The sequence below is a fragment of the Podarcis liolepis genome (genome assembly GCF_965112155.1).
Source record: "Podarcis liolepis genome assembly, chromosome: 5".
Lineage (NCBI taxonomy): Eukaryota > Metazoa > Chordata > Lepidosauria > Squamata > Lacertidae > Podarcis > Podarcis liolepis.
In genome coordinates, this window is record NC_139556.1 from 93,709,851 (window position 1) to 93,737,325 (window position 27,475).

The 27,475-nt window shown below is 45.2% G+C and overlaps 1 long non-coding RNA gene across 1 annotated transcript; it reads left to right on the forward strand.

Annotated features, from left to right (window-relative positions):
- Window positions 1-24,891: 24,891 nt before the first annotated feature.
- Window positions 24,892-27,302, forward strand: LOC310707806. The gene is made up of 2 exons (XR_014526735.1): window positions 24,892-26,978; window positions 27,010-27,302. It is a non-coding gene; the product is annotated as an uncharacterized lncRNA (long non-coding RNA).
- Window positions 27,303-27,475: the final 173 nt, after the last annotated feature.

The following is a 27,475-nucleotide window of genomic DNA, read 5'->3' on the forward strand; positions in this document are numbered from 1 at the left end:
TCACTGCCAGCTTTATGGATCATAGCAGTGATGTGTCTACACTCCAGACATACATGATGAGTAACAAAGTCCTGAAGATGACTGTAGATTCTGGCAGCTGGTTCCCAGAAGAAGTACATAGCTAGTAGCCATTTGTAGCATTATCCTCCATGAGTTGTCTAATCCTGTTCTTCCAACCTTGTGGCCATCACAGTGCCTTGGGGTAGCAAATCCCATAGCTCAAGTCTGCACAGTGAGAAGAAATACGTCCCTTTGTCCATCCTGAATCTCCCAGCAGTTAGCTGAGCGACAGGAAAACGCACTGAGAAGTGTGGAATGAACAAGTGATTAATGGGAAGACGTATCAATACCTGGCAAGCAAAACGGGATCAATGTAGGATGAATAATCTCCCTGCAAACAAATCGGAACAGGTGCTCAATAAAGACATGATATAATCTAACCTCCACAAAAGCATTGTGCAAGCAAATTAGGATGAATGCTCACTAAATAAGTAATATTGGGGGTTGGGTTCTTACCGTCATTATTGTATAAATGGAATATTATGTTTGTGAGTACAATCTAACACCATTTTATATGCACTGAGGTCTTGTGTTTAAGTTTGGTGTTGATCTGGTGTGAGCACTTTTGGAAGGCGAGTCAAAAGTGGTTTTAAATAAACAACACAGAGGTATTCGGCTGCATCCCTCCACAGAGTAAAGGCATACACTGGTTTAAGTTACGGTAAGTTGACTATAGATTTGAACTCTCTTCTTCCAGGTCCCAGTCCAACAACAGCACACTGGCCCTCGTGTCTACAGTACCTGGTGTTCCCGAAAGGTCTCCCATCCAAACACTAACCACGCCTGACCCTGCTTAGCTTCCAAGAGCAGATGAAATCAGGCGTGTTCAGGGCGCTGCTTGTCTCTGTTTAGCACAATGTAATGGAAGCAGCTCCAACGTGGAGAATTATGTATCAAAATAATTGATGCTATTAGCTGGGCCTCCTCTGAATCTGCTGGATCATGCATACAGGAAGAGCAGCTGGATTCAAGCCATTATACTTGGAATACATTAATGGGGGGGGGGAGAGCTGAGAGGGGGGCACCTTACAACTTCTGCACTCTCTGCAGTATGTTAAACTGCAGGCCCTGTTTGTCAACATCCTATTTGGAGCTGCTTAGTAACTACCTCAAGTAACCCCAATCAATGCGCATAATGCTGATTCTGTATGGGACGACCTGCTGTTTGTTGAATCTCAAGTGTCCCATTTACATTTCTCAAGGATAACTGGGGAATTTGATGTTTGCCAAATATGACACTGAAGGACACTTGACTGGCATGGATTAGTTCACCGATACGTTTTCACCAAATGTTCAGATTGTCACTTGATCAAGTTCTGCATTTTGCAGACTTGCATAGTTTTCCTTTGCATGCCTAGGAATGGACAAATTTGTCAATATCAGTTCTCTATGTTTCTCATTTCCCCCACACTTAAATTCAGTTCACCCCATAACTGCAGGAATTTGCCATCACGCCCACTAACATATACTGTACATTGTTTTGCATATTTCCCCCTAATATATGCATTTTTGCACATATGGCCTGCTTTGCAATAATCAGAGTAGTGCATATTCCAAAAGATAGATGCTGTCTTTTGCTTTGCATACTGATTCACAGAATCATAGAATTGTGGAGATGGAAGGGACTCTGAGGATCATCTAGTCCAACCCACTGTGATGCAAAAACATGCAGCTGTTCCATATTGGGATTGAACTTGCAACCCTGGCATTATCAGCACCATGCTCTAACCAGATGAGCTGTCCAGGCAGATGAGCTGAATTTCTCCTGCATCCCAATCGGTGCCAGCCTAAATGCACAGATCTTCCTCTTTCTTTCTTTCTTTCTTTCTTTCTTTCTTTCTTTCTTTCTTTCTTTCTTTCTTTCTTTCTTTCTTTATGTATCAGGTTTTATTACCTTACAGAAAAGGTAATAAAAAACATGATTCCTACAACTGTCAGCAGCAAATGATTCATAAATCAGATGGAACCAAGACAGGGCAAGAAGAGCGCTTAATCAGAACTGCGTCATGCTATCTTGCAACAGTCACCACACAGAATGTTTTTTGGAGTTGTGTGGCAAGTGAAAAGTTGGCCAATCTGCCAATAATTATGTTAAGTTCAAAAGAGGTTTGTTAGAAAGCCATTAGGTGGTGGTCATCATTTACCCAACTGCTGCTCAAGGCCAGACTATTCGTATACATAATTCACTAAGGATCCTTAAAAGGTAAAGGTAAAGGTACCCCTGCCCGTACTGGCCAGTCTTGCCAGACTCTAGGGTTGTGCGCTCATCTCACTCTAGGGGCCGGGAGCCAGCGCTGTCCGCAGACACTTCCGGGTCACGTGGCCAGCATGACAAGCTGCATCTGGCGAGCCAGCGCAGCACACGGAACGCCGTTTACCTTCCCGCTGGGAGCGGTCCCTATTTATCTACTTGCACCTGGAGGTGCTTTCGAACTGCTAGGTTGGCAGGTGCTGGGACCGAATGACGGGAGCGCACCCCGCCGCGGGGATTCGGACCGCCAACCATGCGATCGGCAAGTCCTAGGCGCTGAGGTTTTACCCACAGCGCCACCCGCGTCCCTAAGGATCCTTAAAATCACATAATAAAGTCGGAGCAATTCACATTCAGCTAAGCACTCGATCTATTCAGCAAACACCCCCCATCTAGCCGGTTCCATTAGTATAGCATGATAAGTAGGCATTGCACTGCTGTTTAGATGGGATGGGAAGGGAGGGGGAATCAAAAGCCCACTATGTAAAACAAAATATGAGGTGGTCAGTAGCATCAAGAACCGGCACAACTGGCGACACTTTAATTAATTCTAAATGGTGCTTTTCAGGGTGTTAAAAGCTCAGGCTACTGAAGTGGAAAAGGGGAGTTAGTTTGTGTCTTGATATACTGGCAACCTTACTAATCTGAGCAAACTTATCTCAGAGGCTTACATCAATGACTTGGAATGTGGAGGCAGAGTTTCCCTAGGATTGGGAGCACACTCAAACCATTTTACAGCCCAGCTTGCTGTGGCTGGGAGCATCTTGACCAAGGAGGTGGGAAGATTTTAAAATATCTGGGCTGGATCCACATTACAGCCCTTTGCGTTTGTGAGGAAGTGCAGGGGTGGGATTTAAAAGCGTTTAAAGCAGGATCACACCTCTATAAATGCATAGTTCTGGCTTCCCCCAATAATCTTGGGAAGTGTGGTTTGTTAAGGATGCTGAGAATTTAGTCATGTCCGACTCTTTGTGACCCCATGGACCAGAGCACGCCAGGCACTCCTGTCTTCCACTGCGTCCCACAGTTTGGTCAAACTCATGCTGGTAACTTCAAGAACACTGTCCCACCATCTCGTCCTCTGTCGTCCCCTTCTCCTTGTGCCCTCCATCTTTCCCAACATCAGGGTCTTTTCCAGGGAGTCTTCTCTTCTCATGAGGTGGCCAAAGTATTGGAGCCTCAGCTTCAGGATCTGTCCTTCCAGTGAGCACTCAGGGCTGATTTCCTTCAGAATGGAGAGGTTTGAGCTTCTTGCAGTCCATGGGACTCTCAAGAGTCTCCTCCAGCACCATAATTCAAAAGCATCAATTATTCGGCGATCAGCCTTCTTTATGGTCCAGCTCTCACTTCCATACATCGCTACTGGGAAAACCATAGCTTTAACTATACAGACCTTTGTTGGCAAGGTGATGTCTCTGCTTTTTAAGATGCTGTCTAGGTTTGCCACCAGGAGGAGGAACCGGCAAGCCACTCCAGTATCCCTGCCAAGAAAACTCCATGGACAAAGACAACAGGCTGAGAATTTGGGGACCCCCGACTCTGCCTGGCTTTCTTGATCCCTTGCAGGCTTTTTGGGTAGGATTTGAATGATTTTAGGAGTTTTACTTATTGGATATCAATTATGCAGTAAACAGTCTGAGTTGTGGCAATGCGGGGGAGCAGGTAAATATATGGCATTTTTTGGACTACTGATGGAATTTGATGCTGGATGTAGAGCAGTGTTTCCCAACCTTTGGTCTCCAGCTGTTTTGGGACTACAATTCCCAACATCCCTGACCACTGGTCTTGCTAGCTAGTGATGATGGGCATTGTAGTCCAAAAATAGCTGGAGACCCAAGGTTGGGAAACACTGGTGAACAGTGATTTGAACCAGGGACTTTTGTTCTCACAGTTCACCTTCTCAACTCCTGTTCTACCCTGGCATGTATATATTGGGATACAACAGTTCTGCACAACGTTACCACCTCTTAAGGAAGTCAGCCTGGCTTTTTAAATAAAGTAATAGATTCAGAAGTAGCTTTGAATTCCACATCTCAACTGAAACAGGTTCCCAGAGCGACTTATAAATATTGATGATAAGACAGCGTCTGCTCTGAAAGACATGGCATGAAAGGAAAATGGGTGTGAAGGGAGGAGAAAGAAATAGGAGGAACTAAGCTCTTCTTAGTTATAGAGTTGTGAACCACCCTGAGAGCTACAGGTGATGGGTTGTATACAAATTTAGATGATGATGATGATGATGATGATGATGATGAATAGAAAGATTTAAGATTTCAAGAAGAGAAGGAAACCAAAGTTGCTGGTCTCTAAGCTGAGTCAATGGAGCGGTCCTGCAGCCCCATCTCTCTCCATCTGCAGCCTGGTGCTGTTAAGAGTAGCTGCTGATCGCTAGTTTATAATTACAGGCATGCAATTGCTTCTGTTCAGCAAAGTCCTGCAAAGTTATGAGTGCAAAAGTCCCACTGATTTCACAGCTGTGTGCTGAACCACGGCCTTGAAGATTTATGAATGAACATCTTCTTCAGGGTCCATTGCCTTCTGTTTACTGAGGTTAAGCAAATGATTTCTTAAATGCCCTTTATGGAAGCATAAAGGGATGAATCTGTTCCTCTGGTCATATAAATACCAAACTGATCTTAAAAAAAGAAAGAAAGCCTGTTTTACCTGTTATGCCATTTTACTGGAGAGGGAATAAGTACTAAATTGGAGAGGAGAAAAAGGAGCCCATTTTTCTTAAGTGTATGTCTGCTATTGGGGGAAAAAACATGCTGCATCGTTGTTCATAAATGGAGGGGAAATTTCCCTCGGCATAGGAAGGGAAATTTTATTAGAAGGAGTGGAAGCGGGCATTTCCTTTTCAAAAAGGGGAAAGTCCTCAATAAGCAATAAATAAAGTTAACACTCAGGTTTTCCTGGTTTCAAAATAGTTGCACTTCTAAACTCTTTAGGTTGCCTCCCCAGGCTGTATTTTCTGTAAAGGTAGTTCCTCAGTCTTCCTCTCCGAGTAAAGGAAGATGAGAAGCTGAAGAAAACACACACTCTCTTGTTATGAGTTGGGGGAGTGGGTCTGGATGACGCCCTGGTCCCTTCCAGTTCTTGCGATCCTGTATTTGTGAGGCTAGGCTGTATAGGAGGGAACCTATGTCTAGGAAAATGCTTTAAGCCTTTAGCCAGCCAATTAAATGCTCATCAGCATCTCAAATAATGAGCTAAGTGATGGTGCTCTCCAGGAAGCGGGTAGGCTTATCCCCCCCCACTCACCTGGCTGGTGGCCACATGATCCTAGGTAGAAGAGCAATAGCCAGGGTTGTTGTGGATGTGAGCTGGGAGCTGGAGACACAGAGACATGTCTTGCTCTGTGCTGGCCCCCAAGCTGAACTTGATCCATTGGGGTGTTAATGCTGTGGCCCTTCCACCCTCAGGTTGCTGAGGTTGTATATAAAAAGGTAAAGGACTCCTGACAGTTCAGTCCAGTTGTGAACGAGTCTGGGGTTGAGGCCCTCATCTCGCTTTACTGGCCAAGGGAGCTGACATTTGTCCTCAGATAGTTTTTCCAGGTCATGTGGCCAGCAAGACTAAGCCGCTTCTGGCGAAACCAGAGCAGCGCACAGAAATGCCGTTTACCTTCCCACCGGAGTGGTACCTACTTATCTACTTATTTGACGAGCTTTCGAACCTCCAGGAGCTGGGACTGCTCAACGGGAGCTCACTCCGTCAAGGGGATTCGAACCGCCGACGTTCCGATCCGCAAGCCCTAGGCTCAGTGGTTTAGACCACAGCGCCACCCGTGTCCCTAGGTTGTATATATGTGTAAATAAAACCATGCATCTTTACATCACCAGAGTCTACATCAGTGGCAGGGCACAGAGGCAGCATTGCCACTTACTTTCCACTCTCCGCTGGAGCTGCTGGGCTGGCTGCAAGGAAGCAGGCGCGTCCTCGCGCACCATAGCCTCTCTCTGCCCCCTGGGTCAACCCAGGGAAGGAGGAGCTTCGGCTGGGCATGCTGTGCACTGCAGCCACAGTCTGCCCCTGAGTCAGGCTAATAATAACAATTTATTATTTGTACCCCACCCATCTGGCTGGGGAAACCCAGCCACTCTGGGCGGCTACCAACAAAGATTAAAAATACACTAAAATGTATTAGCTTGACCTGAGTCAGGAGCTGCGGATGGGCATGCCAGGCATGGGCAGGACACACAGAGGGTGTGATATTCACTCTCTGTGCTCTCCAGCCCCCACCACTGGCAGGGGATCTCGGGGGGTGGGAGCGCCCGGTTCATGTGTGCCTGGGGCCACTACTGCTATGGCCCCAATGCTATGCCACTGGTCTACACCAGTGTTCCCCAAAGTGGGCGATACCACCCGGGGGGCGGGCGCTGGAACGATCCAAGGAGGCAGTAGTAGCCTTGGGTGCAATTGAGGGGTGTTGAATAAAAATAAGGGGGCAGTGAAAGAATGAAGAAATAAGAGAAAGAAGAGAATGGTTTATTTTGAAAAACTGTCTGCACATGTTTCATCTGTCTTGCAATGATGCTTACCACCATGTACTGTTGTGGGACTGTACCAATGCCTCCCCTGGATTTGGCCGTCGTGCTGCAGACAAGGGGTTGAGGTTGGGTGAGCACTATTCAGCTTCACCCAGGCCCAGGAAGTGGATCACAGCTTGCCTGCTTATTTGGCCAAGGGTGGGTGGAGTATGGTGCCCCCCCCCCCGGGGCATGGATCAGACTATTACTTGGGGGAAACATGCATGGAATTGAGCTGTTCGTTATCTTATTTTTCAAGAAGTCATAGGTAGAAATATGGATACGTAAAAGAACGCAGGTTTGTCACTGCATCTTTCTCTCCAAGGTCTCAGGCAGAGGGCAATGATGGCTGGGGCCCATCGGAACCAGTAAGGCATCCAAACTGTGGGTGAAGTCAGAGCTACTGGCCAGCAGGGTCAACTAATTCTAATTTTGTCCCCATCCTCTTCCCTGCTGAGTTCTACAAGGGTGACACTAAAGAGGAGGAAGCTGACAAGCAGCGCCCCCCTCTGGACAGCAAGGGCTGGCTGGGAACGGACTGAAGTCGGTGGGGCCGTGTCCCATGAATCCCACAGGTAGAAGATATTTCCCATCATTTGCTACCTGATCTATGTAACTGGAGATACTGGGGATTGAACCTGCAACCTTTTGTATGCAAATTGTTGGTTTGCCCCTGAACACTGGTCCCTCCGCATTATAATCAGGCGCATCAAAGTTCCCAAGAAACAACTGCAAGGAGTCTGGAGTTAGAGAGGAAACTCCGGGCACGTTTAGGATTCCACACATCATTTTTGGGCCTCCTTGTATTTTACTACATAAACCCTGTTTTGGTCAGCTTAATTCTGGAGATAATTTTGGTGTGTGCGTTGTTCCTCCCCCAAGAAAATTCCCATGCACACGGAGTGAAATTTGAGGAAGGAGAATTCTGGCACTCTGTTTTGTATTAGGGGTGTGGGGAATATGGGTCAGTTCCGGGAATTGAGCAGAGCAAAGTCGAAGATTGCTGAACCCGAATGCATGAATTCCCCCGTCCCGTGAAGGCAACAAGGCATAAATAGGCACTTATTAGATTATGTCAGGCCTTCTCAAGCTGGTTGCTTGCCCCAATAGGCAACTTGTTGATAAAAGGAAGTCTTCTGTGAGGAAGTGCCTGCAAAAACAAGGGGAACGGTCAGATTTAATAAAGTATCTGAGGAAAAAGTCTTAAAATGACACCCGCCCTATGAAGGGAAGACTAAATTTGCTTTCCGCGAATTTATGTTTGTCAGGAAGGGCTCCCAGCGGCTTTGTTTGTGGTCCTTGATGTGTGACCAGCAATAGGCTCCTGGCTGCCCCCCACCCCTGGCCTTATTCTGCCACTGCTCTGCCCACCCATATTGACACCGCAGGGGGGAAGGGGGTTTTCCGAGGAGGCAGAATCAAAAGCGGAGGGAGGGAGGGGAAGGGTAGGGGGGCTGGAAGGCTGCTTTTCAGAGTCTGATGTGTGGGAATCAAATGAGAGGCCTAGCTCAAATCCGGTCGCCAGGCAACCGGAGTGATATGCCGAGGGAATATCATTAAAGTTGGAAACTAGGCAGACTCTCTGAATTAGTAAACCTGACCACAGTGAGGACAACAAGGTCCTGCAGAACTTCTCCAGAGCTAACCCCCCCAGCCCAAGCTAAATTTCGACACGTAGATATGGAAAGAGGATGGGGGGGGGAAAGCAGCTGATTTGTAAAGCTTTTCATGCCCCCCCCCAAAAGACAATGCTTGTGTCCAGACACAGAGTTGGTGGTGAGATATGGTAACTGCCACAGTTGCAGCTGGCCCTCTGACAGAAGATTAATATCTTGCAGTTACCTAGCCGACCAGAACCTAGTGGGAACTATCCAGCGTTTCTCCCCCTGTGGATTGTGGGTAATGGCTTTGCTGCAAGCTGGCCCAGCGGACGGTCCTGCTCTACCCCCACCCCACCCCCGCTCTCCTAAAAGTGCAGCGAGCATCTGTGACTCTGGTGAGGTCATCTGGAGAGGGTGTCCGGCAACCACGGCTGGCAAAAGTTAGCATAACCTTTGCTGAACCCAAAGCACAGGCATTGTTTCCCAAAGGGTATGCGTGCAAGGCGGAGGGCGAGAAGAGGCAGGGCCTTCTTCCCGTAAACACTGAAGAAAAACGCTCACAGCTATCACAGGGAAAGTAGGGAGAGAGTTCAAGTTCCGAAGGGGAGATACCTTGCCCAAAAACTGCAGCGGAAAACATGTAGGATTCACATTTGAAAGTGCCCCCTAAGAATGTTGATGAGCAATTTCTTTCTCAGATTTCAAGGCTGACTTTAAGTCACAGATATATGTAATGTTTTCATCGCTTTGGGGAGAAAATAATAGCTAGGAGAAGCTGGGCAGAGATAGCATAAATCCAGCAGCTGAGCGTACGGATGTGTTTGACAGCAACACCTCATACGTGGTGTGACAGGTTATACATTGATAGACAATTTGATTGCAGGGGCAATGTAATCCAAACCTTACTTCCCTAGGCGCCAGCATGTTCCGTTTTTAAGCACACAAAACATAATCAATATATCTAATATAATTCTTTTATTTTCAAAGCAGATTTGAGATTGCTTTTCTCACCCAAGGTACTTGGGACCCCCTTAAAACTTCAAGCATGTCCCTTTTGAAAGGCTTTTCTGTGTGGTAAATTGAGTGTTAATTGCACACTTTGCAATTAACATGCACGTTAATTTTCCTTTGCTGTGCATTCCTTCTGCACATCTCTGTTGGGTGGCTTACAGCAGCTAAACAGATATGCAATGTGATTCTCACCAATGACTTCTTCTTTGGCAATCACTCGTAGCTGAGTAAGATTGTCTTCCATAACCACGGTCTTAACAGTGAGTCCGTAAGTGACTGTGGAGGCCAATTCTGGATCCACACGTCCTTCCACAGTGGGGACATAGGTTTCTGGGTGGCAGTTGATCATGATGAGGATTTGCCAAACATGCCTTCCTCTTAGAAGAAGAAGAAGAAGAGTTTGGATTTGATATCCCGCCTTTCACTCCCCTTCAGGAGTCTCAAAGCGGCTAACATTCTCCTTTCCCTTCCTCCCCCACAACAAACACTCTGTGAGGTGAGTGGGGCTGAGAGACTTCAAAGAAGTGTGACTGGCCCAAGGTCACCCAGCAGCTGCATGTGGAGGAGCGGAGACACGAACCCAGTTTCCCAGATTACGTGACTACCGCTCTTAACCACTACACCACACTGGCTCTCTTAGCACGTTTCTCCCTTTTGTTCTGAGTTCGAACGTCTTCAAAGTCCATGACAACTTTGGGAAAGGCTGTTCTCCAATTGGAGATGCCAGGTCTGATGCCAGGTCAGGTTCAAAGTGTTGCTGCTAACTGTATGTAAGATACAAGGCCTTCTGCAGGTGAGGACCAAGTTACATGAGATGCTGCCTTATACCTTCTGTACCCAGTAGACCTCTGCAGTCTCCAGGACAATTTCTCCTGCAACTTCCAAAAATTGCAGAAACTTGCTTCACAGTGACTTCATCATCATCAACCTTTTATTCGACCGTCAGTCAGAAAAAAGTACATTTGTCAATACACAGTTAAAAACTCCAGGAAGATTTTAGAACTTAGCCAACACTAAAATGGTCTAAACAGATAGCCCCATATCAATACAGTCAATTATAGTCTTACGACGCTTAAAAGCTGAAAAAAGAAATTTGGCCACCAAGGAAGGTATAGCTCTAGTGACGTGATTCAGCAAGTGTAAAACCTGGTTTTCTCCAGGTAGGGAGCTAGATTGACATAGGAGTGGGTCTATAAAATTTTGTCTAAGCTCTGCATAAGAAGGGCAAATCAAGAGAATGTGTTCGGTGGACTCAACCACACCCATGGCACAATGACAGGTTCTCTGGGCGTATGGTACTCCCCTGTACCTTCCCCACAATATCGCAGAGTCAAGGATCACAGTGACTTGGAGCAGGGTTTTTAGTGTAGTACTTTCTGTACTGCCCTTTTACATGTTACTTTATTTATTTGTAAAAATAATCATATACCACTATACATAAAGAACACCATAGCAATTTACAACAGTTATATGTAAAACCATACAATAAAAACTGTATGAAAATCTTGTAATCAGGTAGCAGCTAATTATTGTTAAACTACAACTAATCCAGAATGCGGCAGCTAGACTGGTGACTGGGAGCGGCCGCCGAGACCACATAACACCGGTCTTGAAAGACCTACATTGGCTCCCAGTACGTTTCCGAGCACAATTCAAAGTGTTGGTGCTGACCTTTAAAGCCCTAAACGGCCTCGGTCCTGTATACCTGAAGGAGCATCTCCACCCCCATCATTCAGTCCGGACACTGAGGTCCAGCTCCAAGGGCCTTCTGGTGGTTCCCTCACTGCGAGAAGCCAAGTTACAGGGAACCAGGCAGAGGGCCTTCTCGATAGTGGCGCCCTCCCTGTGGAACACACTCCCATCAGATGTCAAGGAAATAAACAACTAGCAGCCTTTTAGAAGACATCTGAAGGCAGTCCTGTTCAGGGAGGTTTTTAATGTTTGATATCTTATCGTGCTTTTAATTGTGTTGGGAGCCACCCAGAGTGGCTGGGGAAACACAGCCAGATGGACAGGGTATTATTATTATTAATAATAATAATAATAATAATAATAATAATAATAATAATAATAATTACTACTACTACTATCAGAGATGCCCGTTTAAAATCCAATGCATTCATGCATTGGAAATGAAAGAAGCAATGGAAGAATCTTATATCCTGAAAGCAGATACAAGATGGCCAAAACAACACAATATATTAAAATTAATGTCCATATGCCATTGACACTGATAATTGAGATTGCCAGCCATGGTTCTGGTTCTGATCCCCACAAAGTGCTGCTACTTTTACTTTAAACATAAGGCACATTAAATGCAAACATACAGACTTAATGTATCATCTAATTCAGTCCACCTTAGCCTCATTTTGCAAAATTAAGTCTGAAGGCTGGTTCATGCAAACATGGTCCTCAGTTATCAGATTTTCAAGACAAGATTATGTCACAAATTACTTGCCTGTTCCCGTGTGAACCTTCTGGCCTCTATGACCATCCTCAGGGGGCCTTGCTCTCTGTCCTATCCATTCATGAAATTAGGTGGGTGGGTATAAGAGACAGGGACCTATTGGTGGTGGTGCCAGGACTATGAAATCCTCTCCAAGATGAGATCTGCCAGACCCTTTCTTTGCCAGTCTGTTGACTTACAATGTATGATCTGTTGTTTTAAACTTTTTAATGTGATTTGCTGGATTTTTAGTTTTGTGCTGCTGCTTATTGATATTTTGGTCATTGCTACGTACTTGATTGTTATTGTTTTGTTTGTTTCTTTACTAAGCTTCTATTTTTGCCTTAACAATATTTATTTTCCTGTTTTTACGGAATCCTTCCTTGTTTCAATAGAAGAGGAGGGTACAAATATTAAAAGTACTAGCAGCCTTGTACCTGGCATTGCTTGGGAATGCTAAGAAACCCAAAAATCATAGAATCCTAAAAGGAATCCTGAAGGTCATTCAGGAATCTCAACCAGCAGACAAACAGTGGTTAAAATCCGTGCATTTTTGAAAGGTCTAGTCCATGCATAGGCAAACTCTGCCCTCCAGATATTTTGAGACTACAATTCCCATCATCCCTGACCACTGGTCCTGTTAGCTAAGGATGATGGGAGTTGTAGTCCCAAAACATCTGGAGGGCCGAGTTTGCCTATGCCTGGCTAGTCCACCATCTTGAATAAAAACTGTGTCCAATTCTGTCCAAACTTGGACAAAAAAACTGCTCAAGAACCAGAGCAAAAAAATTGTGTCCGGACTTTTACTTCTTGAAATATGGCAACCCTGTGCGTAGTGAAGACACAATATATAGCCGATGGCTGGTGTGTGTGTTTCAGTAGATATAAAGCCAGTGGTCTGTATAAGGCAGTTCCCTCTGCTCCTTTGTTCCAGATCACACATTGATCCGGAAGTCACCAGCTAAGAAAATAAGACGGTCCCTGCTGAGTCACAGCAGTCTCAGCACCCACATTCCCCACAAGCTGAAAGCCCCGATAAACAAGCAGGACAAGACATGAAGGCAATGGCCTTTGCCTCCTGTTGTTTCCCAGCAGGTGGGATTTGGAAGCAAGCTGCTTCTAAACATGTGAGGTTCTACCAAGCCATTGTGATGAACAGAGACTGGCAAAGCCATCCTCCAGGAAGCGCTATGTCTCAGGGGGCTTCGCGTGGATAAAATGGGATAACACCGGCCCAAAGTGTTGGATTGATTTAGATGAAGATATTTTATTTATTTATTATCCTTCCTCTTCTTACTCGTGTAAGAATGCAGATAACATTTTTCAGCAGAATAGACCCACCATCAGTGTGCAGCTTATCTCTAGAAGCTTTTAGAGATGAGGTTGCTAACCTTCTAGAACAATTATGATATCCCGGAATGCTTAGGCAGAGTTGGACCACTTTTCTCCCTTTCTTAACAAAAAAAACCACTCTCAGACTGTTTAAGTAAACAAGAAAAATATGAAGTTTACTCACATCAAAAGACTTGCCAGGATTCAATAGATACAGTGATGAAAATCAGGCAGGTAATAATCCTTAAAAGTTACAAAAGTCCATAGTCCATAGTTCACAATGGAGTTACCTCATTGCAGGTAAGAATAAGAGTGTGCTGTGACAGGAAGAAGATTAAGTTTTCTATTGTGCCCTCTCCTTCCACAAAAGTTTAGAGGATATGACATCAGTGTCCCCTGTTTGTGACTCTCTAGGAATCCTGCAAAGGGACGCGGGTGGCACCTAGGACTTGCTGATCAGAAGGTCGGCGGTTCGAATCCCTGTGACAGGGTGAGCTCCCGTTGCTCGGTCCCTGCTCCTGCCAACCTAGCAGTTTGAAAGCACGTCAAAGTGCAAGTAGATAAATAGGTACCACTCTGGCGGGAAGGTAAATAGTGTTTCCGTGCGCTGCTCTGGTTCGCCAGAAGCAGCTTAGTCATGCTGGCCACATGACCCGGAAACTGTACACCGGCTCCCTCAGCCCATAGAGCAAGATGAGCGCCGCAGAAGAAGAAGAAGAAGAAGAAGAAGAAGAAGAAGAAGAAGAAGAGTTTGGATTTGATATCCCGCCTTTCACTCCCTTTAAGGAGTCTCACAGCGGCTAACATTCTCCTTTCCCTTCCTCCCCCACAACAAACACTCTGTGAGGTGAGTGGGGCTGAGAGACTTCAAAGAAGTGTGACTGGCCCAAGGTCACCCAGCAGCTGCATGTGGAGGAGCGGAGACGCGAACCTGATTCCCCAGATTACGAGACTACCGCTCTTAACCACTACACCACTACACCGCAACCCCAGAGTCGGTCACGACTGGACCTAATGGCCAGGGGTACCTTTACCTTTACTTTAGGAATCCTGCATTTGTGATTTGGCTACAGATTCTCCCGTACAAAGATTCTGCGTTGAGCAGCAAGGTATAAATGTGATATGTCAGTAAATGACACCATGCACGTGATGAAGGTGGTTCTCTCACACAAAACCTTATGCCGTAATGATAGCACCAAGGTGAAGCTCTTTCAAGATCTGTTGACTTTGATGGGTCTCCAGCTGAAGCCATTCAAACTTAGAAGTGCCTGACACTGGTCGGTTTTGTAGCCATCAGCTCCAGAGCAAGGAACGCAGGATGTGTTGAGATCTCTGTTTCTCATCTTCACAGCCCTTTGGAATCCAGTCAAGGTGTCAACATCCCTCCTTGTCTTGCTGTGCCTCAACTTAATGCAGTACTTCAAATAAGAACCCTCCTTTCTGTCCTCTCTACATGAGTGGTAAAAACTGTCCCTGAATTCCGCAGTGACGCATGATGGCAGTGGAGTAGTGCAATGTTATTATTCGTTGTATAATAACGTGCTACTCATTTTCCTTCCACATCTTTTAAGATCTTTTTCTCCTGGCAGGGGAAAGATACCATATTTCTAAAGTTTAAAGTAACCCAGATTCACACACCTCAGCCTTCTTCCACAATTATTCCTTCACACAACCTCGTCTTGGCACTGGTTTTTCCTGTAAGCCAGTGTGGTGTAGTGGTTAGACTGTTGGACTAGGACCTGGTAGTCTTGGATTCAAATCCCCACTCAGCCAGGAAGCTCCCTGAGTGACCGTGGGCCATTCATTATCTCTACATCAATTTGCAAACGAAGAAACAAAATATAAATTTAAGTCTTCATGAACATTTATCTGCCTTCTTGGCTAATATGCGCACTTTTCCAAAGCAGTTTCCCCTGATATACGGCATTTTAAAAATGTTATTTTCACTAATGTACTTTATCCTTGCATGTGCATTTTTGTACACATTGCTTGACCGGAGAACTGCACTGCAAAATTCAAAGTGCAAATTTTGAAGAAGAGTTGGGTTTTGCTATGCACATTGTTTCAGAAAGTGTGGTCCAGTGTGTGGTCTGAAACAGCATCATTCCAGGTCGTTGTGGGTGAGAGAGTGGCAGCTGACATCCCTCTTAATGTCCCCAAATGATGCTGCCCCAGGGCACTGTGGGAAAAACAACACAGCAGCTTTGGAGAGCAGTTCTTCACGTCAACTCGATGACTGCCATAGAGAGCCAGGGAAGCGGGGTAGGGGAAAGGAAAAGAGAAGAAAATACCAATGATGGACATGGGAACCAAAATCAAACAAAATGCAGTTTAAGAAAACGTGAATCACCTGCCAGCAACGCCATGCGCTCCTTTCTTCATAGAACAGACTGGTCCAGTCTCTGTGCAAAAGTATAGATGGAGACAAATTTGACATCAGAAAACTCAGCATTCCAAAATCGTTAAGGGAACACCACAAATTCCGTCTGATGCTAACTTGAAAGTTCTTTTTCTGCATTACAGTGGTACCTCAGGTTAAGTACTTAATTCGTTCCGGAGGTCCGTTCTTAACCTGAAACTGTTCTTAACCTGAAGCACCACTTTAGCTAATGGGGCCTCCTGCTACTGCCGCGCCACCGGAGCACGATTTATGTTCTCATCCTGAAACAAAATTCTTAACCTGAAGCACTATTTCTGGGTTAGCAGAGTCTGTAACCTGAAGTGTATGTAACCCGAGGTACCAGTGTAGATGAATTCAGAGGGAAATTCCAGCATAAACTATTTGAACTGGAACTACAAGTTTGTTATTTTGTTTTGGGTGTCTGAATAGAGGCAACAGTTTCATTTCTCACTGCATTAATAAATTAATAGAGGTTTTGACATATTCATGCAAGGTACAACTATCAGAGGTTGCTGGCAGTTTTATCTCTTGCACTTCCCTGTATGGCAGTCGCAATTCCCCATGCAAAGACCACAGGAAGACAGACCAGTGGTTCACCTAGTTCAGTATTGTCTACACTGACTGGCAGCAGAGCTCCAGAGCTCCAGACACGAGTCTTTCCTAGCACTTCCTAGAGATGCTCAGGGTTGGACCTGGGACCCTCTACCTACAAAGCTGGCATTCTACCACTGAGACACAGCACTTCCCCTAGAGTTCTCTTTATCTCATTTATATCCCAAGCATCCTCCAAAGCAATGGGTCCATCTTTACAAACTGCCCACTGAGATAGGTTAGGGCTAAAGATTCTGACTTGCTCATGGGGAGCTTTTGAGCGCAGACCTTCCCTGCTCAAGTCCCAACACAGATCACCAACCTCTCAGTCTGCCAGTTAAATGGCAGACTGAGAGGTATCCCTATCAAAATAGGATCTGTGCATGCTGAACCACAGAGCCTAGGGCTTGCTGATCAGAAGGTCGGCGGTTTGAATCCCCACGATGGGCTGAGCTCCCGTTGCTCGATCCCAGCTCCTGCCAACCTAGCAGTTCGAAAGCACATCAAAGTGCAAGCAGATAAATAGGCACCACTCCAGCAGGAAGGTAAACGGTGTTTCCGTGCGCTGCTCTGGTTTGCCAGAAGCATAGTCATGCTGGCCACATGACCCAGAAGTTGGACGTCGGCTCCCTCGGCCAATAAAGTGAGATAAGTGCTGCAACCCCAGAGTCATCCGTGACTGGACCTAAGGGTCAGGGGTCCCTTTACCTTTATGCTCTCAGGATATTGACTGCATGAGGCATGTTTTATTGCATTGTGGACAATATGATCAAGCTAGGGAACTATTGATTAAACCACTATTGGCAAAGCCGGGTCAATCTGAAGCCTACTGTACCAAATATGACGACAAGTCCAATGATATCACAGTGGCCGTGGCAAAGTTTCTTTCAGTAGTCGTATGAATCAAAGATCAACATACCCACGACTAAACAAATAACGCTTCGGTCTCCCTTCCCTGGGGGGTTGTCTGTATGAATCTATACAGTGGTACCTCGGGTTACACTTCAGGTTACATACGCTTCAGGTTACAGACTCTGCTAACCCAGAAATAGTGCTTCAGGTTAAGAACTTTGCTTCAGGATAAGAACAGAAATCGGGCTCCGGCGGCGTGGCGGCAGCAGGAGGCCCCATTAGCTAAAGTGGTGCTTCAGGTTAAGAACAGTTTCAGGTTAAGAACGGACCTCCGGAACGAATTAAGTACTTAACCTGAGGTACCACTGTATTTTATTCTGAATCCATGTCATGGGTCATTGGACCGCAATAAAGATTAAAATAAAAAGATCACCAACCATCAGCCTTCTTCAACCTTCTGGGTCTCGAGATGTTGTTGGACTACAACTCCCATCATCCCTGACCGCAGTCCAAGCTAGCTGGGGGTGATGGGAGTTGTAGTCCAACAACATCTGATTGCAGCAACGTTGCACTATGCTACATGGATTTCTTGTCATCCCATGTTACAGCTTCTCTAAAGAGATTAATTTCCACCAGAATCCTCCTCTTCTTCTTTGTGTGCTGGGGGGGCAAAAGAGGCTTTGAACGAAATATTGCTGCAGTCCAGAGTCTGCAGAGGGATCAGAATCCAAGAGCTTTGGATCGTGGTTTGCATAGGCGCCGACTCCATGGGGCCTGAGGGGGCCCGAGCCCCCTCAAAAATTCGTTTGGGGGGGCTCTGCCCCCCCAATAATCTCGGGCGCCCCTCCAGCAGAGCGCCACCGCCGCCCCTCCCCCAGCCCAAAATGCACAGGGTTGGGCTGCATGCCTCCTGCCCTCCCTCCCGAGCAAAAGCTCCACCCAATTTCCTTCAGAGCTGATTAATAGGCCCAGCACGCTCTCCCCTATTCGCTCACGAGGAGGCGGTGCCACTTTATCTGCATATTCATGAGCTTATTTATTATTCATGAGCTTTTGCGGGCTCCCCCAATATTTTTAAAAAGTCGGCGCCCCTGGTGGTTTGCCAAAGCCCTGAACTTGGCTGCTTAATATTGTGAGCCATTACTCAAAGTCCCACGATGCCAACGTGATTAAATTTGTTTCTGAAACCAGTGTGTGCAAGTTAAACAACCAGGTCAGTCTTGTCCTTTGTCCTTTGTACAAGTTGGTGATGAAGTGGTAGCGCCCTCTGGTGGCACAAATCTTGACTAACTGCCCGCAAAGCTGTTTTGCAAACATACTGTAATTCCCTCTTTACAAAGCTCACATTAGGGGCAAACCTTCTTCTACATCATATCTGAATTGGGGTGGTAGTGGTGGAATCTTCCAAAGGCCAACATATGTTCTTAGTTTTTCTTTCTTTCAACCCAAGTAGTCGTAACGTTGTCCTTGGTTAAGTATTTTGGAAAGCTGGGAATTTTGCTTACTGCTGTTATGTAAAAGTTAATTCCAGGGTTCTCCTGTAAAATAGACCTTGTTAGATCATTACAGCATCCTTTTCCAGTAGGTTAAGAACTGGTAGGTTAAGAGAAATTACCTCACTTTTGTTCAGTTAGTTGATCAGACTCAGTCAAGAAAGACACAGAACACCACCCACATCCCTCAGATCTAACTTGTGAAACTGCAGAGCCGCTCAGCTGCGAGTCCTGAAAGATTTGCTCCCTGCCTGGGAAGCCTTTTCTCACCTGGCTTGGCAAAGAAGGGCCCTGACTGACTCCAACTACAAAAGCCAAGACTGCTGAGCAGACTCTTGGGACAGGGGGTGTTGCTGGGGGGGGTGTTGCTGGGGGGTTTTCTACCTGTATTTTATATCTTGTGATTTATGTGTAAATTGTTCAGTTTGGCTGTGTCTTCGTAATGTTTTATTTACTGTTTATAACTACTTTTGTTATGTTGCAGTTATGCATTTTTTCCATGTTGTAAGCTGCCTTCAGCGTGGTCTGAACTGTGGAAAGGCAGCATTCAAATAAAAGTATGTATGTATATATGAACGAATGAATTCAAAATTTAGTTCAGAAAAAGTTTGTAGCCTTCAATATTGCGACAACAGTAACGAATGTATACAATTCCCTATAGCCCATAAATATACAAACCATAATGCAACTCAGAGCAGAGTTATGTTGAAGCCCTGTTGGTCTCAATGCCTCATGTGTTTTTATATGATGTTGGGAGCAAGCCAGAGTGGCGGGGGCAACACAATCAGATGAGTAGGGTATAATTTCCTCCTCCTCCTCCTCCTCCTCCTCCTCCTCCTCCTCTTCTTCTTCAGACCAATGTTCTGAACAAGTACTGAGTTTCAATGTGCATTCCAATGAATTGTGCTGTTAGAATTACGCTCTTAGTTGCTTTTTGTCATATTACATTGTACGAAATGATTGCTAGCACGCCATCTATAGATATATATTTATTATTTGTTATTTATTAGTCCTTTATCTTGCCCAGGGCAACCCAAAGTGAATTACAGTCGTACCTCCATTTACGTAACCCTCCGGTTATGTAAACTTCGGGATGCACACGTGGCAAACCTGGAAGTCTTTTACCGGGTTTCGCCACGCGTGCATGCGCAGAAGCAGTCTGCGCATGCGAAGAAGCGGTCCTCAGGTTGCGGAAACCTTGGGATCTGACTGGACCTCCGGAACAGATCCTGTCCGCAACCGGAGGTACCACTGTACATTATTATATTCTCTCTCTCTCTCTCTCTCTCTCTCACACACACACACACACACAGAGAGAGAGAGATGTTAAACAAAGATGTATATCAGCATCAGATAATGTATTTCCTTTTATCTACAATAGCTATTGTACTATCTTATACTATCTTATTGGGCTATCTTATATTTATAATATAAAAAATAAACTTTGAACTGGATACATCTGACAAGGTTTGCAAATTTAGTTTAAAGCTGAGCTTTTTGAAGCACTAGTTAGAAAACTGATGCCAAGAAAAGCACACCAGCAGTCATAAAGACATACAATGAAGCAGGGTTTAAAGTTACAGCAATAGTTCATGTATATTATACCACAAATTTCTCCTGAGCAATAAAACCCATTAAAATTAATGGGTTCACCATGCTATGTTCTTCTGCAGCTCCCAGCAATATCCATGGACATGAAACTTCCTCATGAGTAGTGCACATAATAATGAAAGAAAATGATATTTAAAACTAGCATTATGTAGTGGAAATTCAAATGTTGTTGCCAATGAATGAGATATAATGGTCTTCTTCTTTGGCGATCACTCGTAGCCGAGTAAGAATGTCCGGTCTTAATGGTGTCTCCATAAGATACAGTGGTAGTCCTACTCAGACCCACTGAAGTAAATCGACCTAAGTAGGCTCCAGTGGGTCTACTCTAACAGAAGAAGAAGAAGAAGAAGAAGAAGAAGAAGAAGAAGAAGAAGAAGAAGAAGAAGAGGAAGAAGAAGAAGGATTTGATATCCCGCTTTATCACTACCCGAAGGAGTCTCAAAGTGGCTAACAATCTCCTTTCCCTTCCTCCCCCACAACAAACACTCTGTGAGGTGAGTGAGGCTGAGAGACTTCAGAGAAGTGTGTCTAGCCCAAGGTCACCCAGCAGCTGCATGTGGAGGAGCGGAGACGTGAACCCGGTTCCCCAGATTACGAGTCTACCGCTCTTAACCACTACACCACACCGGCTCTTAAGAAATAATACTGACTCCGAAATTCTTTGGGGTGGCGACGAAGTGACCTTGGTCCCTAGGCACTGGCTTTGATGACCCACTATTAGTCTCATCCGCTCGATCCACTCAGGTATGGAGTAAGTGAGCAAAAGAGAACAAAAAATAATTCCTACTCAGCCCCCCAAACACAACCATCTAATCCCACATTGTGTAAATGAATGGGAGGGCAGAGTGATGCTTTAGCCAATCAAGAGTTCTGAGCATGGGCAGAACTGACTGATAATCGACACACCCATGTCAATGCAGAAACGTTCTTCTCATGGGAACTTGTAGCTCTCACGTTCTTCACTCCAGCAAACAGGTGAGGGAAAACAGCCCAGGACGAAGTTGTAGACGTCACTGGCACTTGCAGCAAGTGGGTTTGCTAATTATCATCAATGATGGCTTACCATCATGACAGCGACTGCTGCTTTGGAATCAATAAGTGATTAATAAAGGATGATCAGAATAATAATCCTCTGCATGACAGTTACTGGGAATCACAAGTAGAAGGAGGGCTACTGTAGTCATGTCCCGCTTATGGATTTATTCATTCATAAAAATATTTATATACCACTAATTCATAAAGAAAATATCAAAGTGGTTCACAACAAAACCGTATAATGAAACTCATATTAAAAAGTCAAAATCAGAAAGAAGATAACTACCGTGGAAATATGTATTCTTAATTGTCTGCATAAGCCTGACAGAACAGAAAAGTTTTCAGCAGGTCTTTAAAAGTTGGGACAGAAGAAGGTCACTGAATATCCGTTGACACGAGTGTCCCACAAGACTGAGGTGGTGACACAAAAGGTTCAATTCCTTCTGGTTGTCAAACGAGCCTCACCAACTTGGGGAACAACCAGCGACCACTCTGGCAGATGATCTGAGTGATTGGTCTGGAATATAAGGGTCCAGGTGATCCCTGAGCCCTGTTTGTGGGCTTCACCACTGTGAGAACAGGATGTGGGCTGAAGCCCGATCCAACAGATTCTTCTTACTTTCTGAAGTGATATTCAGCCTTCTATTTTCTCTCTTTTTTAGCAATTGTATTTCAGAACCTTATTAGCATTAATATGATGTTCATGTTCAAAGAGTGAAAAATTATGCAGCAATAATAAGCTGACCAGTGAGACACAAAGATCTGAGAAGAAATGCCACGGTGCATCTGCTGCAGCACAACCGGACGCCTTCTTCAGCTGCCCCAGCTGCAACAAAACATGTCTCTCCTGTATGAGTCTCTATAGTCACAGCAGGCGATGCAACCTTCCAACCGTTTGACCTCACCCTCAAAGGCTCACTCCTCCATTTTCTCCCGAGACAGATGGGAGATAATAATAAGTATTTATGGGTGGCCTCTAAATGTGAAACATCAAGATCCAAGGAAGCAAATTGTATGCTCAAGAGGGGGGGAAATCCCCATGGAGCCAGGGATCTATTTGTGGATATTGCTGATGACGTTCCTGCTGCCAAGGAGGCAAATTGATTTTTTAAAGGCTTGTCTCTTTGGCAGAGGACTTGTTGGGATTGAAACAACAAAGGAAGCTCGAGACATATTTTATTTCACAATTTTACAATTTTCACACAGGTGTTCAGGTAAGAACATAAAAAGATGGTGATCTGTGTACCTCATTGACACAAGATGTGGCACCACTAGAATATTCTTACAAAAGCCTGATGCCTGCCCCTCTCTCTGCCAAGCAGTGGCAAGAGTGCATAGGGTCCCAGGCACCCACACAGGGTCTTTGTCCCTTTGGAGGATGGAAGACATGGTGGAGACTTTGAAAAATATGTCAAAATAAAAAAATTCCTTCCAGTAGCACCTTAAAGACCAACTAAGTTAGTTCTTGGTATGAGCTTTCGTGTGCATGCACACTTCTTCAGATACATGCACATGAAAGCTCATACCAAGAACTAACTTAGTTGGTCTTTAAGGTGCTACTGGAAGGAATTTTTTTATTTTGACTATGGCAGACCAACACGGCTACCTATCTGTATTTGAAAAATATGGTTTATTCACCCATTTACACCTTCGGTTTGCATGGAGGGGGTCCAGATCTTATGGCATAGTCATTCCAAGAGGCAGCAGCATAAGCAGCCTGCAGTCAGCACACTCCAAAGATGGATCTCTCCCCTTCCTCCTCCCAGAAACCCCCTCGCCTTCCCCCAGAGCAGTTACCCTGGCAACCTTCCCTGTTCCCAGTCTCTGGTCACACCTGGGGCAAGAAGTTCTCTTGTCTTGTTAATGACCCTCAGTGGCAATCTATTGTTCCCTTAATGGCCCTAGCTTGGCCAGGCTGCCCAAGAATTCTCTGGCAGCTTACATTTCTCCCTTCATACCACAAATAATTTATTAGTTTTACCCACATCTATAACACGTTTCCAAGCACAATTCAAAGTGTTGGTGTTGAACTTTAAAGCCCTAAGCGGCCTCGGCCCAGTATACCTGAAGGAGCGTCTCCACCCCCATCGTTCTACCCGGACACTGAGGTCCATTGCTGAGGGCCTTCTGGTGGTTCCCTTGCTGCAAAAAGCCGAGTTACAGGGAACCAGGCAGAAGGCCTTTTCGGTAGTGGCGCCCACCCTGTGGAACGCCCTCCCATCAGATGTCAAAGAGATAAACAACTACCTAACATTTAGAAGACATCTGAAGGCAGCCCTGTTCAGGGAAGTTTTTAATGTGTGACATTTTAATGTATTTTTAATCTTTGTTGGAAGCCGCCCAGAGTGGCTGGGGAAACCCAGCCAGATGGGCGGGGTACAAATAATAAATTATTATTATTATTATTACACCATCAAGAACTCTCAGCTGAAACGGAACTGGCCTGCCATGTTCCTAGCAGCAACTGATGCTCGTGTACAGTTTCGGGTGCCCAATTATGCATCACAAACAATGGCGACACTGACTTGGGTAAAACAAAATTAAAAAATTCCTTCCAGTAGCACCTTAGGGACCAACTAAGTTTGTTATTGGTATGAGCTTTCGTGTGCATGCACACTTCTTCAGATACACTGAAACAGAAGTCATGGGACCCTTATATATGGTGGGGGGGAGGGGTATTACTCGGAAGGGTGGTGGGAGTGGGTGATTGGCTGATAGGTGTGGTAAACCTGTTGACGACTGCAATTGGTCTTACAGGAAAAAGCCAGGGGTGAGATGGCTAAAAATAGCTTTATCATGTATAATGAGATAAGAATCCAATGTCTCTATTCAGACCAGGTCTCTCCGTGGTTTTAAGTTTGGTAAGAATTCGCAATTCAGCAACTTCTCTTTCCAGTCTATTTCTGAAATTCTTTTCAAATAAGACAGCTACTTTGAGATCTTGTATAGAATGTCCTGGGAGATTGAAGTGTTCTCCTACTGGTTTCTCTGTCTTGTGATTTCTGATATTGGGTAAAGTTTGCATTAGCTAATACATATTTATAGGTGCAATTTTATAAATAATTGCTCTGATTTAAATAGGAATGCAATATATTTCCCCATAAGCTATTTCCCCATAAGCGGAAGACCTGATGTTCTGTGTGCTTCCTCAGTCTGCGGTTCAGGCACAATCTATGGATGAGCAGTTTCACTGTTGCTCTCCCTTTGTTAGGGTTCCTTATCTTTAATCTGGACTTGGGATGGACAGCCCTTCAAACAGAGGAATGGCCTTGGTGAAACAGCATATGCATGGCAAGCCTAATAAATTTCTCTGAATCCACATATTTTATTTTATTCGTTTATCTAATTGCTATACTGCCATTCACCCAAGGATCACAGGGCAGTTTACAATACAGTGGTACCCCGGGTTAAGAACTTAATTCGTTCTGGAGGTCTGTTCTTAACCTGAAACTGTTCTTAACCTGAAGCACCACTTTAGCTAATGGGGCCTCCTGCTGCCGCCACACCGCCGCTATACGATTTCTGTTCTCATCCTGAAGCAAAGTTCTTAACCTGAGGTAATATTTCTGGGTTAGCAGAGTCTGTAACCTGAAGCGTATGTAACCTGAAGTGTATGTAACCCGAGGTACCACTGTATAAAACAAAAACAAAAACACATAGCGTAGTAACAAACAAAATAATGCCCCCCCCCAGTTTAAAAGGCCATTAAAAAAAATTAGACCAAGGCCTGGGAGAAGAGGACTGGTTTCGTCTGGTGCCTAAATACATGTAAGGAGGGTGCCAGGCAAGCCTCCCTGGGGAGAGCATTCGACAAGTGGGAAGCCACCGCAGAAAAGGCCCTGTTATCATGTGCCCCCCCCCTCTGGACCTCTCAAGGACACATGAAGAAGAGCTTCAGATGATGATCACAGGGCTCAGGGCAGTTCATTTAAGGCTTTATAGGTCAAAACCAGAACTTTGATTTGGGCCAAGAAACCAATTAGCAACCAGGGCAGTTGGGCCAGGATTGGTGGCATTCTGTGCTCAAGCCATCTTGCCCCAGTGAGCAACTTGGCTGCTGAATTCTGCTCCAACTGACGTTTCCAAACCCCCTTCAGAGGCAGCCCCATGTATAACACATTGCGGTAATCTATCCTAGAGGTTACCAGAGCCCAGACAACAGAAGATAGGCTATCTCTGCCCAGCCAAAGTTGGTGGCAGGCACTCCATGCCACCGAGGCCACCTGCTGGCTCCTCAGATCACGGAGAAAATGTGCTTTTTGCATTATAGAGAATGGGATTATTTAAAACCTGTCGTTCAAAACGTGCTACCTCCAGAGCCCATGGAAACGAAATGATCTGTTGTCTGCCTTGTTCACAGCCACAACTTGTTCTCTTTAAAGTACAAGGGGTTTGACCTATATTTTCTGCTGCCAAATGTTGGAGGGCAAGACCTGAGCAGACCACCACTTAAACTTTATACATTGAAGTTGGAAATGTTCGCGCTAAGGCGAATGATGGGCGAAGAATGATCTGTGTAGCTGTATTTATAGAACGGAGTGAATAGAAGTTGACCTTTCCCCATGCTATTTGCCATTTTGAAAAAGTCTTCTGTAGGTACCGCTGATATGATTGCATCTTTCCAATTCAGTTCACATTGGGAAGATTGTTCCACCGTCCAATGTGTCTCAGTCTAGGTATGTTGGAGCTGGGGGTGGCAGCACAGTTTGCCCTGAAAAAATGAAATCCAAAATGATTGTGGAAGCTTCCCTTCAGGCAAGATGTCTGAGAACTTTCGAGAGAAGCCCAAGCGGTTGTGTGAATTGTCTTGCAGGCGCCACCTCATCTTAATGTCTGGCTTCCCAATCTTCCCAATGAATGCCTTATCCTACAGAGTTTGTAAACTGTACATTTAATACAATGTGAAATAAGAGGGTGATGTTTCTAACCTGAAAGTGGCTTTCTAGGCAACCAACAGCCAAGAAGATTCCCAAGGGGGAGATCTGGTGACCAACACTTTAAAATATAAACAGCGAGTAAGGGAAGGAGTGAAATGCGTAAGGAACTGATAGATAAGGGGGAAAGGGGGGGGGGATGCAGAAACTCAGCAAAAGGGGGCATATGACTCAGTTTTCAGAAGACAAGAGAAGGCTGTTTGGAGAAGGAATTTCATATCAGCCCTGCGCCACCCACACCTGGTAACAAACTACGTTGATAAGCATCATGAGAACACCAAATAAAATGGAGCAATTTAAGAAACAATGGCCAGTTGGAAGTTATATCTGAAGAAATGGCAGCAGATCAAAGGAAGAGAAGAAACCCTACACAAGAACTAGTAATCTGGGAGGAAAATAACGATTAGCAACTAGAAAATTTGTATTTAAGGGTACATTTACACAAACCTGCTTTCATCAGCTGCGGGGAATGGTTTGAGAAACATAAGCGCACACCATTGTCCTTCGCTTCCCTTTTCCCTGTCCCAAGGTAAATGTTGCCCCAATATAAACATTTTCTGAGCCCAGGTCCCCTGTGCTTTGCCTCTGGGCACTGCCAAGACCAGCTTCCCGTAGTGGGAGAGAGATCTCAAGTAGTCAGCACTGATGGCAAATACACTGTCATTAAGTATACAGGGCATGCAAAATACCACAACTGCAATACTTGGGGTATAGGACACAGGGGGCCTTCTAGTGGTCCCTCATTGCAAGAAGTGGTTACAGGGAACCAAGCAGAGGGTCTTCTCGGTAGTGGTGCCGTCCCTGTGGAACAGCCTCAGGGAGGCTCAGGGAGTGGTGCCGTCCCCTGTGGAACAGTGTCAAGGAGATAAAAAACTACACAACTTTTAGAAGACAGCCCTGTATTGGAAAGTTTTTAGTGTTTGGTGTTTTGTTATGGTTTTATATGTGTTGGAAGCCACCCAGGTGGGTGGGGTATAGAAGGAAGAGGAGGAGGAGGAATGACAAAGACGTATACATAAGAACATACCCTCCAGCATTTCTCTGATGAAAATAGGGAAGTCCCATTCCATAATGATAATTTTACTATTTATGCCCCACACATCTTACTGGGTTGCCCCAGCCACTCTTGACAGCTTCCAATATATAAAAAAACATTTTAAAAAAATTAAAACCCCTTTCCTATACAGGATTGCCTTCAGACGATTCAGGGGGTCGGATAACTCCATTTATCTAATGAATATAGGGACATCTTAAGGAAAACTTGGACATTCCAGGATCAAATCAGAAACCGGGCCGGCTTCTCTAAATCAGGGATGTCCCTGGAAAAT